Below are 20,966 nucleotides of genomic sequence, written 5' to 3'. Positions count from 1 at the left end.
ACCCCGGACTGTTGAACAACTGAAGTCGTACATCAAGCAAGAATGGGAAAGAATTCCACCGACAAAGCTTCAACAATTAGTGTCCTCAGTTCCCAAACGCTTATTGAGTGTTGTTAGAAGGAAAGGTGATGTAACACAGTGGTAAACATACCACTGTCCCAGCTTTTTTGAAACGTGTTGCAGGCATCCATTTCAAAATGAGCAAATATTTGCACAAAAACAATAAAATTTATCAGTTTGAACATCAAATATCTTGTATTTGTGGTGTATTCAATTGAATATAGGTTGAAGGGGATTTGCAAATCATTACCTCCTATGTTTTCGGTCGTGTCCGTTGGTTGGTTGGTTGGTTTGTTCGCAGAACTACTCAAAAAAATCCTCAACGGATTTCAATGAAATTTTTACCAGGGTTGTATCTTGGCTTAACTTAGAAGTGATTAAATTTTGGTAATGATCCAGAACATGATCCGTATCCAGTAATTTTTTTAAGGATTCTTTATCATTGCAAGATAGGGCCAATTCAACATTTTTGCATCTAACTTCATGAAGACGGGTTACAAAGGCTGAACAAAAACTTACGACACAACAGTAATTTAGCATTTGTTTCTCCTCATTGAAGAAACTTATTAGAAAATAAAAAAACTTGTGTAGTTCATGCAATTTCTCTTTATAAATACATTTGCTGAAGATCTAAGGGGTTAACCCTCTGGGGCCGACGCCGTTGTATATGACAGCCAAGACCAAGCTTTACTAAATTATAAATAACTTTTTAATGATATGAGATAGAAACTTACTTTTTTGCTGAAAAGTTAACTCCGTGGACTTTCGAGCCACCATTCACCATCTTTGTACTTCTCATAGAAGCTGTGTGATGACGTGCACAATGTGCGTGTCCAATCGGAATTGGTTCACCGTCACATGGTTTTCCAAAATCCAATCATAGGGCAGATTCACCTCACGTGACACACCAAAGATTGTTTTTAGGAGTGATGTGTCACTAGTTTATTATACACTCAACAAAAATATAAACGCAACACTTTTGGTTTTGCTCTCATTTTCTATGAGATGAACTCAAAGATCTAAAACTTTTTCCACATACACAATAATATCCCTCAAATATTGTTCACAAACCAGTCTAAATCTGTGATAGTGAGCACTTCTCCTTTGCTGAGATAATCCATCCCACCTCACAGGTGTGCCATATCAAGATGCTGATTAGACACCATGATTAGTGCACAGGTGTGCCTTAGACTGCCCACAATAAAAGGCCACTCTGAAAGGTACAGTTTTATCACACAGCACAATGCCACAGATGTCGCAAAATTTGAGGGAGCGTGCAATTGGCATGCTGACAGCAGGATTGTCAACCAGAGCTGTTGCTCGTGTATTGAATGTTCATTTCTCTACCATAAGCCGTCTCCAAAGGCGTTTCAGAGAATTTGGCAGTACATCCAACCAGCCTCACAACCGCAGACCACGTGTAACCACACCAGCCCAGGACCTCCACATCCAGCATGTTCACCTCCAAGATCGTCTGAGACCAGCCACTCGGACAGCTGCTGAAACAATCGGTTTGCATAACCAAAGAAATTGTGCACAAACTGTCAGAAACCGTCTCGCTGGCGTTTGGCACGTTGGAGAGGTGTTCTCTTCACGGATGAATCCCGGTTCACACTGTTCAGGGCAGATGGCAGACAGCGTGTGTGGCGTCGTGTGGGTGAGCGGTTTTCTGATGTCAATGTTGTGGATCGAGTGGCCCATGGTGGCGGTGGGGTTATGGTATGGGCAGGCGTCTGTTATGGACGAAGAACACAGGTGCATTTTATTGATGGCATTTTGAAGGCACAGAGACACCGTGACGAGATCCTGAGGCCCATTGTTGTGCCATACATCCAAGAACATCACCTCATGTTGCAGCAGGATAATGCACAGCCCCATGTTGCAAGGATCTGTACACAATTCTTGGAAGCTGAAAATGTCCCAGTTCTTGCATGGCCGGCATACTCACAGGACATGTCACCCATTGAGCATGTTTGGGATGCTCTGGACTGGCGTATACGACAGCGTGTACCAGTTCCTGCCAATATCCAGCAACTTCGCACAGCCATTGAAGAGGAGTGGACCAACATTCTACAGGCCACAATTGACAACCTGATCAACTCTATGCGAAGGAGATGTGTTGCACTGCATGAGGCAAATGGTGGTCACACCAGGTACTGACTGGTATCCCCCCCAATAAAACAAAACTGCACCTTTCAGAGTGACCTTTTATTGTGGACAGTCTAAGGCACACCTGTGCACTAATCATGGTGTCTAATCAGCATCTTGATATGGCACACCTGTGAGGTGGGATGGATTATCTCAGCAAAGGAGAAGTGCTCACTATCACAGATTTAGACTGGTTTGTGAACAATATTTGAGGGAAATGGTGATATTGTGTATGTGGAAAAAGTTTTAGATCTTTGAGTTCATCTCATACAAAATGGGAGCAAAACCAAAAGTGTTGCATTTATATTTTTGTTGAGTGTAGTTTGCTGTGTGTTTTGAATAAATGTGTGTGGAAAATTATTCCCGCTTTACTTTTTCCTTTCTTATTTCTGATTGTAAACCTTTATTACACTTATAAAACACTATAGCATATATATTTTGAAAGTACAGGTTGTCCTGAAAAACAAAAAGAGACATAAAACTTGATTGTGGGATGCAGGGAGAGCTGTTAACAGCAATAATAAAACATTTATGCTAGGCGAGTGAACTCTCCAAAAAATGCCCTCGGACCCCAGAGGGTTAGCCACTAAATCTGAAACATGACGGTAGATGCGTGAAACGACGTGGAATAAGTCTGTTTGCCAAAGGGCATTCCATGTGACGTCAGTGACCCTATGGCCTTGGCGGAGGTTTGCGCTCTCCGTGTGCTTCTACTTGTATTCTGTTTTTATTTACATTTTACACAACATCCCCACTTCATCACATTTGAGGTTGTATACTCTATGTAAATGATCTCCCAAACACTATGAACAAGTCCAAATGTACAGTGGGGAAAATAAGTATTTGACCCCCTGTCAGTTTTGCAGGTTTTCCCACCTACAAAGAATGGAGAGGTCTGTAATTTTTATCGTAGGTACACTTCAACTGTGAGAGACAGAATCTAAAAAAAAAATAAAAATCCAGAAAATCACATTGTATGATTTTTAAATAATTAATTTGCATTTTATTGCATGAAATAAGTATTTGATCCCATAGAAAAACAGAGCTTAACAGCTGGTACAGAAACATTTGTCTGCCATGATAGAGGTCAGACGTTTCCTGTAGTTCTTGACCAAGTTTTCACACACTGCAACAGGGATTTTGGTCCATTCCTCCAGACAGATCTTCTCCAAATCTTTCAGGTTTGGATTTTCAGCTCCCTCCAAAGATTTTTTTTATTGAGTTCAGGTCTGGAGACTGGCCAGGCCACTCCAGGACCTTGAAATGCTTCTTACAGAGCCCCTCCTTAGTTGCCCTGGCTGTGTGTTTGGTGTCATTGTCATGCTGGAAGACCCAGCCACAACCCATCTTCAATGCTCTTACTGAGGGAAGGAGGTTGTTTGCCAAAATCTCGCAATACATGACCCCATCCATCCTCCCTTCAATACGGTGCAGTCGTCGTGTCCCCTTTGCAGAAGAGCACCCCAGAGTATGATGTTTCCACCTCCATGCTTCACGGTTGGGATGGTTTTCTTGGGGTTGTTCTCATCCTCTAAACATGGTAAGTGGAGTTGATTCCAAAAAGCTCTATTCTGGTCTCATCTGACCATGACCTTCTCCCATGCCTCTTCTGGATCAACCAGATGGTCACTGGTGAACTTCAAATGGGCCTGAACATGTGCTGGCTTGAGCAGGGGGACCTTGCTGCCCTGCAGGATTTTAAACCATCATGTGTTACTAATGTAATCTTTGTGACTGTGGTCCCAGCTCTCTTCAGGTTATTGACCAGGTCCTCCTCTGTAGTTCTGAGCTTTCTCAGAATCATCCTTAACCCACAAAGTGAGATCTTGCATGGAATCCCAGACCGAGGGAGATTGACAGTCATCTTGTGTTTCTTCCACTTTCTAATAAATAATCATAACAGTTGTCTTCTATCAAGCTGCTTGCCTGTTATCCTGTAGTCCATCCCAGCCTTGTGCAGGTCTACAGTTTTGTCCCTGGTGTCCTTAGACAGCTCTTTGGTCTTGGCTATGGTGGACAGGTTGGAGTGTGATTGATTGAGTGTGTGAACAGGTGTCTTTTATACAGGTCACAAGTTCAAACAGGTGCAATTAGTAACACAGGTAAAGAGTGCAGAATAAGAGGGCTTCTTAAAGAAAAATTAACAGGTCTGTGAGAGCCAGAATTCTTGCTGGTTGGTAGGGGGTCAAATACGTATTTCATGCAATAAAGTGCAAATTAATTATTTAGAAATCATACAATGTGATTTTCTGGATTTTATTTTTTTTTTTTTTTAGATACTGTCTCTCACAGTTGAAGTGTACCTATGATAAAAACTACAGACCTCTCCATTCTTTGTAGGTGGGAAAACCTGCAAAACTGACAGGGGGTCAAATACTTATTTTCCCCACTGTATATTATTTGCGGATGATACCACTGTCTATTGGTCATCTGATAATCTGAATGATCTGTACAGTGTTCTCAACGCGGAACTTGCAGTTCTCTCTGATTGGTTCAGAGCAAATAAACTCACTGTTAATTGCAGAAAAACTAATTATATTCTGTTTGGGAAATCTGAAAAATCTCAGAGTCAACGCTTGCTCAAAGGAAATCTAATGGGGCAGCACAGTTTCGTTTGAACCCCTGCATGTTATCACAGGATTTGACCACTTCCGTGGGACAGCATGTCATTGCGCAACACAGACACAGCATCACTTCACACGGAAAGATTAACTATTTTGTTTTCGGCTGCAGTCACCGAAGCAGTCAGTTTTTTTTCCAGTTCCCAGTGGAAAAGGGAAGACGAGGCAAATAGGTTTCAGTGGTAAGTTTTAGCTTCCACACTCTGACAGAGTAGCTGCAGTCTCTTGCCTGCACAACCACCTCGACACATTTGAGCTATGGGTCATAAACAAACTGTAGCACGTGTCCACTTTCCACTGCATTGTCACTTTTTCTTTGCATTTTCACTTTGTTGTGCAGTTTGCCCAAAAAATACGAGGGCTGTCCCCGGTTGTAGGATAATTGTGTCATATGCATCATGGTTTAACCCTTTAGCGCCCACCCTCAAATGAGACTACAGTGCCCAGTTGAAAGAATTAAATTGCCTCTATTTCTCTGCATCATTATAGATGAGAAATTAGGATGGCGTGAACATATTGATCAGTGTCACAAGATCAGAAGTGGCATATACTTGCTTAATATGAGCAAGAATTCTCTTTCTGTTTCAAACAGGAAAATGTTATATTACAGTCTCATTTGTTCACATCTGCTCTACGGCTGGTTATACTTCAGAAAAACACAGTGAAAATTATGGCTGGAGCAAGTTACAATGATTCAACTGCACCTCTTTTTCAAGGACTCTGCATTCTTAGAATAGATGTTTGCCAAATGTCTGTGGCCAAGATTGTCTTTGCAGCTTTCAGTTGTCATTTGGCCAGTCCATTGTCATCGATATTTGTGAGAAATGGTGAAGTACATTGGTACAAAACACTACAGCAACTTGTTCATTTTGGTCATGTCCGGGGTGGCTTGCTTCATCGCACCTTCCTACACAGAGGTCCAAGTCTATGGTCAGTGTTCCCCAGTGATATTAAAAATGCGTCTTCTTTACCATCGTTTGCTGGAGTGTCAAAAACATTTTTAAAATTCCTATAATTGATAACTGCAAAATGAAGGTTTGAAACATGATTAGACTAAAACCTTATTCATGGCATGCAACCACCATGTGTGTGTGTGTGTGTGTGTGTGTGTGTGTGTGGTGGGGGGGGGGGGGGGGGGGGGGGGGTGAATGGAGGAAATGTCATTTTCTGTAATATAGGGTGTCCAAAAAAATACATTTAAAACACTTGGTTTGACCCTTAAATGCTACAAACATAATCACTTATGTTTCTTTTTTACTTGCAGAGACCCTGAAGTTTATGTTGATGCCAAGCAAGACTCAGGAAAATGCCAAGATTAACCATACTACAGCGAACAAAAATTATTGAGTTTTGGCACCAGACCAAGAGTGTCAAACAGGTGCAGTGACGTTATGCTAGACTGACAAAATACAGGGCCAATACTGACATTGGTATGAAAAAAATTCAACCTTTCAGCTTTCTATCCAGCCATAAATTTATTTCCGAGACATATGCTTTGACCATTTTCTTTGCTGATAAAATGTTGCATATTTTTTGTGACATCCGATATATATTGTTTTTACTGTAAATTAACACATTTGGGAGGGTGCAGACATTTCTGTCTTCAGGGTTGTCCTGGGATCAATGAAAATGTAATTTCTTTTGAATATATGTTTTATGATCATGTGATATGTTGTTTCCAAAATAAAGATTGATTGAAGATGGATTGTCTGTAAACGGATATTACTGTTGTCGCTGTATCATGTATCCTTGCTTTTTGTGTAGCTTCTTGACTCGCCACTGTCTGCTATATGCCGTCTTTACTAGCCCTCTGCTTTTTTTTTTTCTCCTTATATCTTCCCCATGTCCTTCTCCATGCCTTCGTTCAGTGCTTGTGTGCCTTTATCCTACCAATGTTTGACAGGCAGGTGTTGACATGTTGTCAGGGGTAGTATATGGGATTGTGCATTTGTGTTGTGCTTCAGAGGCCAAGGCAGCTCCATTACATCACCCCGCATCAAGACTGATTGGGCTCAGGATGGGGCTGTGCATGCATATGAGCCGTTGGCCCGGCCCGGCCCATATGCCTTTAATACAGGAACAGATGTGGAGCACAGACCCCGGGTTTGCACTGCCCTTAACCGCACCCCCAACCTCCCGCTCATTCTGGCGTCCACTCCGCCTCAGGCCAGCCAGGTTGTCCTGGACCATTCTTCGTTAGGCCATTAGTTGAACAGGTTTAATTGGAAATAACTGCATGTTCATATAATTAAGTGGAGAGTGTTTGTATTATTCTGTTTTACTTCAGATGGCCTCCCTCCAGAGTCATCTTTGTTTTGTTGAGCACAGACAGAAAGCGAGAGAGAGGGGAGGGGGAATCACACAAGCGATGACAGAAAAATGAATTGTTGGCAGATGAAACCAAACTTGCATATCGTCGAGCCTTTTGGCTTCCTTTTGCAAATACACCAAATGGACCAAAACAAGTTTAGGAATATGTGTCAGTTTATATATCATCACTCAACTTGTTTTGCAACATTTATACAGACAGTAACAATAATTCTAGCCTAAATAAAGTCTGCTGACCTAAAGGATGATGCCCTGTGAAGTAGATGGTGATGGGTTGAACTATTTTCAGTTTAAATGGAACAGGTGGGAGAAGAATTCTTGCTCCTGAAGCAACAGCAACTTGGGGGAAGAAGTGACGTAATCTGTTCAAGTAACCCCAAACCTCAGCTGTACAGAGATTTCAAGAACAACACCTCTGTGATTGTGATTTGACACAGGGATGATGCACCTCTATCTGATGTTTCAGTGATGTTACGTCTGTCTGAGTTTCTCTTTGTGGCTAATTTGCAACAGGCCTGTCCAGCAAGCTCTCAGCTGTGAGGTTCAAAGTAGCAAATAGAGCAGCAAATGGTGTAATGGAAATCTGAGTGACAGTGTATCAATGAAGGTGATCATGAAAATGCTGATTGGGTTATAAATTATGTACTTTGTCAATGGATATATGGATGTAAACACCCAAGCACAAGCTAGAATTAGAATGTAGAGTAGGATAAAAAGTGGAGTGATGTGATGATAGAGGACCACTGGACAGAAATCAGCAGGAGTTGACTCATAGCTCCTCAATAACACCCTTCTCCCCCGTTAGCCTGTGACAGAGCAGCACAGACACAGCCAATCAGGTCCCGAGGTCTCTGGCAGCTATTTCCTGGAGAGGGATTATCAGCCCCTCCTATTGGGCAGGACAAGGCCTCCTGGACTGAATTCATCAGTGACATGGCCTACGAGATGTAGGAAGCAGGTTAATAGACACTCATCAGACATCTGCCGCTGGGTTACCATCCAATAATCTTCTCCCTGGATCTGTTGCCAGCAATTGATGACCACATTTTTCCTTCTAAACCCTTCAACTGCTCTCCCTCCTTCTCTCACTCATGACTGTACATCCAGAAAGTATTCACAGCACTGCACTTTTTCCACATTTTATGTTAGTCTTATTCCAAAATGGATGAAATTCAATGTTTTCCTCAGAATTCTACACACAAGACCCCATAATGACAATGTGAAAAAAAGGGCTGGGTTTTTTTTTAGATTTGTGCAATTTTATTAAAAATAAAAAGAATAAAAAAACAAACAAAGAAAGAAATCATGTGTACATAAGTATTCACAGCCTTTGCCATGAAGCTCAAAATTGAGCTCAGGTGCAACCTGTTTCCACTGATCATCCTTGAAATGTTTCTACAGCTTAATTGGAGTTCACCTAGGATAAATTCAGTTGATTTGACTTGATTTTGAAAGGCACACACCTGTCTACAAATAAGATCCCACAATTGACAGTGCATGTCAGAGCACAAACCAAGGATGATGTCTGTAGACCTCTGAGACAGGATTGTGTTGAGGCACAAATCTGGGAAGGACACAGAAACATTTCTGCTGTTTTGAAGGTCTCAGTGAGCACAATGGTCTCCATCATTCATAAATGGAAGAAGTTCAGATCTACCAGGACTCTTCTAGAGCTGGCTGCCTGTCTAAACTGAGTGATCGGAGGAGGAGGAGGACCTTAGTCAGGAAGGTGACCAAGTACCTGGTGGTCAACAGAGAGTAGTACCTTCCAAAAGGACAACCATCTCTGCAGCAACCCACCAATCAAGCCTGTATGGTAGAGTGGCCAGGCAGAAGTAAAAGGCCCATGGCAGCCCTCCTGGAGTTTTCCAAAAGGCCCTGAAGGTCTCTCAGACCATGAGAAACAAAATTCTCTGGTCTGATGAGACAACGATTGAACTCTTTGGCGTGAATGCTCGACACCATGTTTGGAGAAAACCAGGCACCATCCGTACAGTGAAGCATGGTGGTAGCAGCATCATGCTGTGGGGATGTTTTTCAGTGGAAGAAACTGGGAGACGAGTCAGGTTGATTGAAAGAGGAATGCAGCAATGCACAGAGACATCCTGGATGAAAACATGCTCCAGAGTACTATTGACCTCAGACTGGGGAGACAGTTCATCTTTCACCAGGACAATGACCCCAAGTACACAGCCAATATATCAAAGGAGTGGCTTGAGGACAACTCTGTGAATGTCCTTGAGTGGCCCAGCCAGAGCCCAGACCTGAATCTGATTAAACATCTCTGGAAAGATCTGAAAATGTCTATGCACTGAGGCTCCCCATCCAACCTGATGGAGCTTGAAAGGCGCTGCAAAGAGGAATGGGCAAAACTGGCTAAACATAGGTGCACCAAGCTTGTGGCATCATATTCAAGAAGACTTGAGACTGTAATTGGTGCAGCAACCAAGTTTTGAGCAGAGTGTGAATGCTATGTCCATGTGATTTCTTAATTTCTGTTTTTATTTTTTAATACATTTGCAAAATTTACAACAACAACAAAAAAAACTTTTTTCATGTTGTCATTATGGAGTATTGTGAGTAGAACTATGAGGTGAAAAATGAATTTGCTCATGGCTGTAACATTAAAAATATGTGTAAAAAGTGAAGCACTGTGAATACTTTCTGTATACATTCTGCCTCCCATCCTCCCTGCACCTCTCAGCCTTTCTTCTGAGCTCACATTTTTACACACAGACTGATCTCAAACTGGGGGCGTTACTAGGTATATTATGTACCCCGTTCCTCCACTCCCAACTAACACTGCACTATATCCTCACCTGATGTCAGCTGACCTCTTTAATTTGATGAGCAACTCCTGATTGAGTCTGGTGACAGATGTGAAAGATTAGTGGTAGCTCAAGAGATGTACAGTAACTCGCAATAACCTCATCAGTTGTTGTTTAAACTTGCTATTTAATCCCGTTTCAGAATCTATTTGGACCTCTAGTGTTGCTAAACAGCTTCCCGTCTAAATGTGTTGTTTATGTAATTGTTATTATTTTATTTAAAATTGGCTGTGTACTGCCAATTTTGACACACTGCCGCCACAATTATACTATGAGTTTTGCAGTAAAAATATTTGCTGCTGCTACTACTGTGTTAAAATGTTTTTCACAACTGTAAATTATGCTTGTCAAGAGAAACTGCTGTCCTTCCGTCCAACCATATGGCAAAATCTTGTGCTTTCTAAAACTCAAGAACTGTAAAACTCTCAAAATTGACAATTTCATTCATTGATACTCGGACGTCAAAGCTCTGTATACCAAAAAAAAAAAACTTCCCTGCCATTTATAAATGTCTTATTTATTAAATTTTTTGTTTCCAATAGGAAATACAACAGAAGCCCTGAAATACTCACATCGCCCTCTAGATGTTGACAATAACTGCTCAAATGTGTGGCAAGGGCTCACCTGTTTTTTTCATTTGAGAAGCTAAATTTTGGTGAAAATAAGATGGACTGACAGCCAAAAATTCATTTACAGTTGCGTTCCTTGCCCCTATGGGCAATTAACTCATATTGTGATGCACATTCAGAAAACCATTATCACCAGTAGCTTTACACATTGAACTTTGCTGTCTGCAGCAACAGATATGGGCAGAACTGTTCCCAGCAACTCTCACATGACTTATGTTATTTAAAGTGTATTTGCTGAAAACTGTCAGGTCTGGCAGCCTCCAGCTGTGAGCCGGCGGCCCATTGGGCCTATATAGCATTACGAGAAACCCAGACCCAAGTTATGCTTGCAATGAAACTTACTCGGCCTTTGCCAACACATACAGTATCTTTATTTTTCCCATAGTTGTCCTTTGTGTGGGACATTTTAGGAGCAGAAATGTTTCTGCTTTTTTTTTTTTTTTTTTTTTTTTTTGGATGTTGTGGATTATTATCAATCAATTCTCTTTTTAACTTGACCTTTTTTTTTAAACAAAATATTCTTCAGTAAGTACCTGGTCCGACTGGTCAGACCTTAAATCTTCCCTGTGCCCTCATTCCTAAAATAACTTTATTTAAAAAAAATATTTTTATTTTATTGAAGTCTTCAGCTTGCAAGGTTAGTATTACACTCTGGGGCATCTAATGCTCTTCTAATGATTGCAGCCACATACCTCTGGTGAAAATCATGGTGCTCCTCTGTTATTGACTGCTTTTTCAACCGGGTTCAGAGGGCAAGTAGAGAGTGAAGCTCCCTCTCTACCACATTATTTATGACTTTTCTTGCCCAAAGTTATTTTTCTTTCTCTGATTGCAGTGCGGTGTGTTAAATCCTACGTGTCGGGAGATTACTCAGCTGGTCGTCAAGTGCACATGGTCAATTTGCCATGATGAGAGTAACTGGATCACATGACCCCTGGAATTTCTCAGTGGATTCTCTGTGGGGGTAGGGGGAGAGGGGGCTCTGCGAGCACAAACAGACACGTATACACACACGTGGAAGATGCCAATGTGGTAGTCATTTTGGCCGCCAAAATCAAATGGACCTTCAATGGTTTCCATGTTTCTTAAGATAACATTTTGAGAGGGAGAGAGATCACAGGGCCAGAGCAATCAGCCATCGGCTGTTCAGTGGGACTTCTATGGAAGGAGAAATAATGGGGTCACAGGATGAAAGGTGAGGCATGTGTGAGAGCAGTTCCAGGGTTCAGCTGTAGGCCGGTGCCACTTGTCTCTGACTTCTCCACACACTCTGAGTCGAGTGCTGTCAAAGGCAGCCTGTTACAGATGCCCTTCTTGCAGCAATTAGTACAATTGGACCTAATAACTTTGGGAATTACTACAAACACAAGAGGGGAGGGGGTCAGTAACCAAACATGTAAAGTGCAAACCACATGTTGGGGTAGTTCGGTGCACATTATATTTTTGAATCTTACTGTAATACATGAATTAATGGGGTGAATTAAAAAAAAAAAAAACTCACTGTAAAGAAAAAGTAATTGTCTAATGCATCAAAATCACAGCAATGTCCAAAGGTAAAATGGTTCAAAGCCAGTGGAAACAATGTGGCGAACAAATGGTAATTTCATTACCACAGAGCAACAGGGTGGCACTGTTTTCCAAAAGTAAAAAATAACAGTATTCATTGTAATGTATGTTATGGATTGCATGGTGGTTTAGTGGTTAGCACTGCTGCCTCATATTGAGAATGTCCTGGATTCTGCGTGTTTTTCCAGAGTTTTGGGGGTTCCATCAGGGTGCTCCAGCTTCCTCCCACTTCCATTGACATGCAGGTTAGGTGAATTGTAAATTTTAAATTGATCGCAGGTGTGGGCAATGGTGTGAATGTGTTTATTTATATGTGTCAGCCCTACAATAGCGTGGCGGTATGTCCAGGGTGTACCCCACCTCCCAATGACCACTGGGATAGGCTCCACCCCCTCATGATCCTTAACTGGAATAAGTGGGTTTAGAAAATGGATTGATAATATATGATGAAAATATTAGTTAGAAATAATTGGAGTTGTGCATGTGATTAAATATATAATCAACCTTTCCTTGAGCCATGTCTGACCTAGCGACTGAAACAGACTGAAATCCATGCCTGTCTTATTGAAATATAAATAACATAAAAGTCAGTAAATTTCATCTTGTATCTACAAAGGCTCAACAACACTTTCGTTTCCATACATGATTAAGGACCAGACACTGATTACTTTTTCCTTGACCCAAGATAGACTTTCCACCAAATTTTTGAGATAAAAACAATATGGTAATCAATGGGAGTCATAAAATATTAAATATAATTATATATTAACAAATATAGTACAGTCAGTTACTAAAGTCATATTCCATTTGTTATTCCTTTTTTTTTAATGTTTGTGTTCAATTCTGTCTTGCACAATTCTGGTTCAGTGCCTCACACCAAAAAGGTCCCGTTTTGAATCCAGTGTGGTCCTTTCTGTGTGAAGTTTGCAAGTTCTCATCTCTGCATGAATTTCCTCTCGATACTCTGACTTCCTCCCACCTCCATAAAAGTTAGGTGAATAGGAAACTCTAAATTGCATGTGTCAGGTGTTTGTTCAGTTATGTTTTTTTTTTATTTGTTTTCTGTACTGGTTTTGCTATTAAAGTAGTCATCTTACTTAGGATTGTACGAGGTCTATTAAAAAAGTATCCGACCTTATTATTTTTTTCAAAAACCATATGGATTTGAATCACGTGTGATTACGTCAGCCAAGCTTGAACCTTTGTGCGCATGCGTGAGTTTTTTCACGCCTGCCGGTTGCGTCATTCGCCTGTGAGCAGGCTTTGAGTGAGGAGTGGTCCACCCCTCTCGTCGTTTTTTTCATTGTTTAGGAATGGCTCAGAGACTGCCGCTTTGCTTGATCAAAATTTTTTCAGAAACTGTGAGGGACATCAAAGTGGACACCGTTCGAGAAATTCAGATGGTTTTTGATGAAAATTTTATGGGCTTCAAAGAGATTACGAAGTGTTATTGTCGCTTTAAGGACAGCCCAGAGCGACTGGTGGTGTGCCGCGCTCTGAAGCCGCCATCGACAGGCTGAGCGACCATTTCATTTCTAAACGGATGGCTGTCTGGATCCGTGACCATCGTGTGCAATTTCTCTGGTTATCACAAGAGCTGGACATCAACCATTTTCCAGAAGATTTCACTTTTAACAAGAGATTTTGTCATGGAAAGCCGAGCGGAGGCTTCGCGCGTCACGATGGATTTGCTACTGGAGCGAGACAAAACCACCTCCGTTTTGGTCTCACAGGACGGTTTTGACATGGCGTTCAGACAGCTGTCAGTGGTTTTTCCATCGAGTGATTATCCGAGAAATTGTGGATGTGCTTGGACATGCCAGAACATGTCCTGTGAGGCTTCATCACAACGTTGCTTTGCGCCATGCAGCACCGCCACGACGCGCGGAATTCCTCCGCACGTCTGTCTCAATGTGCCGAAAAAGTGCTGATGTCCACGTCTTTTCACAATTCCTGTGCTAGTCAGATGACGTCCCGGATAAAACACAGCGTCCAGTTTGGAAATGAACGGCACATTTCACTGTTACAGGAGTTTTTGTCATGGAAAGAGGAGCGGAGGCTTCGCGCATCGCGGCGGTGCTGCATGGCGCACAGCAACGCCGTGATGAAGCCTCACAGGACATGTTCTAGCATGTCCAGGCACATCCACAATTTCTCGGATAATCATTCGATGGAAACACCACCAACAGCTGTCTGAACGCCATCTCAAAGCTGTCCTGTGAGACCAAAACGGAGGTGGGTTTGTCTTGCTCCAGTAGCGAATCCATCGTGACACGCGAAGCCTCCGCTCGGCTTTCCATGACAAAATCTCTTGTTAAAAGTGAAATCTGCCGGAAAATGGTTGATGTCCAGCTCTTGTGATAACCAGAGAAATTGCACACGATGGTCACGGATCCAGACAGCCATCCGTTTAGAAATAAAATGGTCGTTCAGCCTGTCGATGGCGGTTTCGGAGCGCGGCGCACCACCATTCGCTCTGGGCCATCCTTAAAGCGACAGTAACACTCCGTAATCTCTTTGAAGCCCATAAAATTTTCACCAAAAACCATCTGAATTTCTCGAATGGTGTCCACTTTGATGTCCACAGTTTCTGAAAAAATTTTGATCGAGCAAAGCGGCAGTCTCTGAGCCATTCCTAAACAATGAAAAAAACGACGAGAGGGGTGGACCACTCCTCACTCAAAGCCTGCTCACAGGCGAATGACGCAACCGACAGGCGTGAAAAAACTCACGCATGCGCACGAAGGTTCAAGCTTGTCTGACGCAATCACACGTGATTCAAATCCATATGATTTTTGAAAAAAATAATAAGGTCGGATACTTTTCTAATAGACCTCGTATTCTTAGTTTTCACTCTTATTCTTTCCTGTGTTCTCTCTGTTGGTATGTGCATGTCAAGCTGGATTTAACCAGTTTTTTTTTACCATTTAGGACAAAGAGTTATGTTAGAATTATAAATCATATATGTTCTGTTACTGCGTGGGTCTCGCGCAGGGGGTTGGACCTCCCTCGAATGCCCACGGAAGCCAATAAGGAAAGGATTTTGCGAAATAAGGTCTGCCGATGTCACACCTATGAAATGTTTTATAAAAACTGCTTGTGTGCATTGTTCGGGATTCTGTACGGGTGGATCTCATCTGTGAGAGATGTTCTACAGAATCCAGGCCTGATATTCTTTTTCACTGTGACTTTGAATAAATTTTAGTGCGGAGTAGTATGGGTTTATACTTTGTGAAGGACAGTGTTACAGAAAGAACCGGGGAAAAAAATGATACAGGCCTGCCATAAACTGCCCAGAGTCTACCCCGACTCTTGCCCAGTGACTGCTGGGATAGGCTCCAGCCCTCATTGTTTCCCATAACAGGTGTCTGTAGTTTCAGAAAATCAATGAATAAATTCAGTCTCATCCTTCTGTCATGTGCTACTGTGCGCCCTGTGCACAGGATGGTTGCACCATGTATCTTCCATGTGAGGCTTTCCAAACATTGTACTTATTCTGTACAAGAAATACACTGTGCCAAACTAAACCTGGTGTTTGCTGGTTTATAGAGTAAATGTTTTCTGATGCCAGATGATCCAAATGTGGCAACTCATTTTCAGATAAAAACACAAATGGGCATACACATGAGCACAAGTATGATTGGTATTTAAAGAACATGGGCACCACGCATAAAAACCATGAATGGTAAAGAGACTACATTTATATAGCACTTTTCCATCTGCATCAGACGCTCAAAGCGCTTTACAATAATGCCTCACATTCACCCTGATGTGAGGGTGCTGCCATACAAGGCGCTCACTAAACACCGGGATCAACTAGGGGATTAAGGACCTTGCCCAAGGGCCTTTAGTGATTTTCCGATCAGGCTGGGATTTGAACCGAGGCCCCTCTGATTTCAAGTCCAAAGCTTTAACCACTAGACCATCGCCTCCCCTAAAATAATTACATGTTGTTTTACCGACAACTTGATTAGAAATGACGTGCAGACTGTTGTGTGCGCTCCAGACCTTGGGGAAACAGATTATTTCAGGGGAATTTCACACAACACCGGTAACCATAATGGCATTGGTTGGTTGGAAAATAAGGCTCTGAAGGTGCACCAGAGCTGCTCAAAGAGCAACCTTTAAATGGAGACATGCTGTTTTCACACCAATCAAAATGATGTTCAGGTTATCAAAAAGTATATGTTCTAACTTTATTGTACATCTCAAAATTGCCCCCCTTACACTTTGCAATCCCATATTCTATAGTCCCTTGTTACACACCTCATATTAAGATATCATTGCCGATTTCTTTATTTTTGCATGACACTTTTATATTCTGTTGATTTGAGTCATTAGGTTCCTGCAAAGCGTCTGGTGAAGCCGGCCTGCTGATGCATGAGAGGGGTGTGGTCAAAACCAATAGAAAGTTATTTGTAACTGCTGATCCTTTTGTGCAAGGGGCCTATGCTGGACAAGGCTGAGTTCAATGCTGACTGGTACCCGTCCCAAGGTTGCAGAGGGAATTGGGCTCTTCACAAATGGGCAAAGGGGCGTTTCCGACGTTCACACTTGAGCTCTGCCCAGCCATGCTGAACCCTTAGTTCTTCATCTCCTCTCCAGGCCTTCATCTCTGCTCTCTCGGCAGCAAAAGTGGAAACGTTATGGTCATTCTGGCTAATACCAGGCTAATGGAGCTCAAAAAGAGGAGCACCTCAATTCCATCTCAAAGAGAAAAAAAAAAAATCAATAAAAAAAAAGGCAAAAGCAGTTTAGACACAATTTACAATGGGAGAACCTCCGGAGCCTTCGAGGGCATGAGCGGTGTGTGTACACATGTAGGAATTCTGCACTATAGTTCAATGCTGTGGTGACTTTACAAAGTTACAGTTTGCACTTTTTCCTGGACTCTTGCAATGCTAGAGTGCATAATACTTTCTAACAAACAGGCTTGCTGTAATCTTGGTCACAGTCCGGCTGAGTCTTTAATGAGGCACGTTTTGTCATGACGGATCTCCTTCTGATCCTCGGTTAGAAGTGAAATTCCTGCAGTCAGCATTACCCGACACAGTAGCGATCTGCTGCAGAAATGTGTGAGCCAAGAGATGTGGAGTTCCACTGCTGCCATATTTGAGACTTTTGTTTCACCTCATGTTCAGATTGGCCTCTGCCTTGGCCACAGGATTTGCTGCTGTCCAAACTGTGAATGCCAAGAACGCTCCACTTTTGACTTCTGACATCAGCCATCCTTAAACACTTTGCACTGTGCCGCATTCTCTTAAATGTCTCTTTTTCTGCTTCTTTCTCACATTCTCTTTTACTGTCTCCCTCTTTCATTTTCTTTCCCCCTTTGTGTTCCTCCCAGCGATCTGGCTTACAGCAGAAGCTGATTCAGGCATGGAAGGGATCAGATGAATTCAGCTGGAAAAGACTACAGTCTATTTACATTTTGCTTTAAACCCTGCTATTATCCAGTTGCCTGTTTTACAGTAACCTTCTTAAACATAAAGATAGGGATGGTGGAATCGTTGCACAGTCTAAGACTGGCCCAACTACACTTAATTTCAAAAATATCTGTTTCACGATTGGTGAGCACTAAGGGGGAATATATATATATATATAGACTTTTTTTTCTGGTGTTGCCTGTTTTAGAACCAGTCATTTGACCATATACCAAATATACCATAAGTAGTTGACTTTCAAATCACAGTGAACAACCTTCAAAATCTACACTGCTACATCTCCATGTGTATCCAATCTGATTACACTTGGTGTCCGCGATGAGGGTGATTTTGTGATTTGGGGTGTGTTGGACAGAGTCGCAGTGAATACAGGGTGTATCCCTCTGGGGTTCCAAGGCGATCAAGAATGGGCGAGGGGCGTTTCTCTGAGTTCACACTTGAGCTCTGCCCAGCCATGCTGAACCCCTCGGCCTTCATCTCTTCACAGGGCCATCATGTCCTCTTCCCTTCCTGCAGCAGAGTAATGGAGTGGGGAACATTATGATCACAGCGGCTAATACAGGGCTAATGGGGATCAAATCAAGGCCCAGCCCACCTCAACCTCTTAAGCACGCAAGTAAATGGAAGACTGTTAAAGGACAATGGGCAGGGAGTGTCCAAGCACCAGTGATTTCACTGCTTTCTGACTTACTGCTCAGCTATAACTTTTCTCTCCTTGTTAGCAGTCTTCATAATCAGTAATCAGTAACTGCTGTGATTTTTGTGAAATTTTATGGCTTTGTATTTATTCACATATTCAGCTTTTTTTATTTGACAGGCAGCAGGCACAAATAACCTACTGTATGTCTCACCCATGTCATCATTACTATGTTTGTACTGTACTACTGTGTGTATTATTAAACTGCATCATCTAAACTTTTGAAGCCAAGATCACAACTTACATTAGACTAAATGCAAAAATTTAGTAGGTAGAATGTGGGTGCTTGCTGAGCATGTTACTCTGTTTTTAACCAGCCATCTGTCCATTTTCTTAATTCACTTATTTAAGTGTTTATCAAAGTTGAATGATTTTGACAAAAATGCAACTTGATTCAATATCCACCTTTGGAAAATTGCTGCACCCACCATAGTCTTTAGACGCAAATATGAAAAAGACAGAGTAGTAAATCCTATAAAGGCCCAGAGGCCCATTGCTGCCAATGCTTTTCTCTAGACTCCGTAGTATGAAACAGATGAGAATCTACAACTCCCACTGGAGAAGATGCCAGTCCAACGTTGCTTATTTACTCTGCCGAGGCTGGTATCCATTTACATTGAGGTGTAAAGGGACAAAACAGATTAAATATCTTGTCCAAGGATACACACAGGTAGCCTGATGAGAAATTTTGAGGACAACTGGAAAATTCCTTACAACCTTGTTGGCAATATACACAATGTTTTAAACAAAGATTTTAGTTATTCACACTGTAATATAATAAAATTTTGTGCCACAACCGGCATGCAAAAGATGAAAGTTCCATTTACATATTTGCTTGCACAATGCAGATCCACCATGGATCGGATTCTGAGTGACAGAATATCTCCTTACTCTATCACTTGTGCTGTATTTGTCAGTGTGGAGCCACATGACAGCATGTCCGCAAGTTCAGTTTCTCTTCAAACCTTAACGTCATTTTTGTTTTGCTGTTGTTGGTGTTCAGTAACATTTTCTTGCTTCCACATTTATAGCATCTCAGTGACAGCCCTTTTTTACTTCAACATTTGAATCCCTTTTGGCTAAATATATTCCCTGTGATCAGTAAGGAAAGCAAGAGTTTAACGGATTCTGGCAGTGAGTGGGTCTGCAAAATTTCCATAACTCTGTAAAAATCTATTGCATATTCATCTCTGAAATTCTGGGTTCCGGTATATACAATGTTAGGATGACTGAAACTCCTTTTCTGCCATATTGACATATTTAAACATAATTGAAATTATCTATATAATAATAGCCAAGTGGCCCCTGTATGCATGCATGTATATGGCTTCGATCATGGTGAAAACCGGAGAGAGCTGACATTTGCCATTTGGTATGCTTATTTATTTTGGGTCAAGGATGAATGCTGTGAAAATGGAATGTTGATAGGACTATTATTTTGGAGAAATTAGTGATATTAGTTAACAACCATGATCAATAGACATTACGCTAGAATTCACCATGGGAATTTGGGGTTTTAAATGTTGTTGTGGTTCTTGTTAGTTTAACAGTGCTGTTAGTGTTATTGAGGTATTGTGTTTTGGTAGTTCAATTCGATTAGTCAGTTAAGGTAAGTCTCATGTTGCTGTTACCATGAGTGAAACCTGTACTGCATTTGATATCTTCCGTCACCGTCTCTGTTTGTGGGTGTGTGAAAATAAAAGCACCTGCTTGCAGCAGAATGCAGAAAAGACAAAAAGGTCTGCATGCGTGTGTGCTTGCATATAACTTCAATCACTTACAAACTGGGGAGAGCTGACATTTGCAGGGGGAGGTGATGGTCTAGTGGTTAAGGTGTTGGGCTTGAAACCAGAAGATCCTGGGTTCAAATCCCCGCCTGACTGGAAAATCACTAAGGGCCCTTGGGCAAGGTCTTTAATCCCCTATTGCTCCCGGTGTGTAGTGAGCGCCTTGTATGGCAGCACCCTGACATCGGGGTGAATGTGAGGCATTATTGTAAAGCGCTTTGAGCGCCTGATGCAGATGGAAAAGCATTATATAAATGCAGTCCATTTAAATGCAGTCCATTTGCCATTTGGCATGCTTATGTATTTTGGGTCAAGGATGAACGCCACCAAACAGAACATTGATAGGACTAATAATTTTGGAGAAACTATGGATATTAGCTAACAACACTGAGCAATGGATGTTGCTAATTACATTCTGGACTCGCTCTCCATTCCAGGAGGGTGGCGGTAAATCATCTTTATATTTAAAGCCTGAATGATATTTATTTACTGGAGTAAGTTCAATGTAAGTATATAATATAATTATAAATACCTTAAAAATACATGGATGACACAAGAAAGTGAAAACACTTATTTCAATTGTGGTCATTTTAAAAATCAAATGACAAAATAGAAGTAACAGTAAAATAATAATAATAACAGTACTGATAATAATGATGATGATGATAATAATAATAATAATAATAATAATAATAATAATAATAATAGTGTGTATATGATAACAAGAACTGAAACAATTTATAAATACATTAAGACAGTAAATTAACATTAAAAGTATGTAATTAACATAAAATAACGGGTTGAGTTCTTAAATTATTGAGGTCTAAGGTTTTAAAAACATTCTGGACTCACACGGCA

This window comes from Thalassophryne amazonica, chromosome 5 (assembly GCF_902500255.1).
Source record: "Thalassophryne amazonica chromosome 5, fThaAma1.1, whole genome shotgun sequence".
NCBI classification, from domain to species: Eukaryota; Metazoa; Chordata; class Actinopteri; order Batrachoidiformes; family Batrachoididae; genus Thalassophryne; species Thalassophryne amazonica.
The sequence above is the reverse complement of the archived record's forward strand: the minus strand, read 5'-3'. Positions refer to the sequence as shown.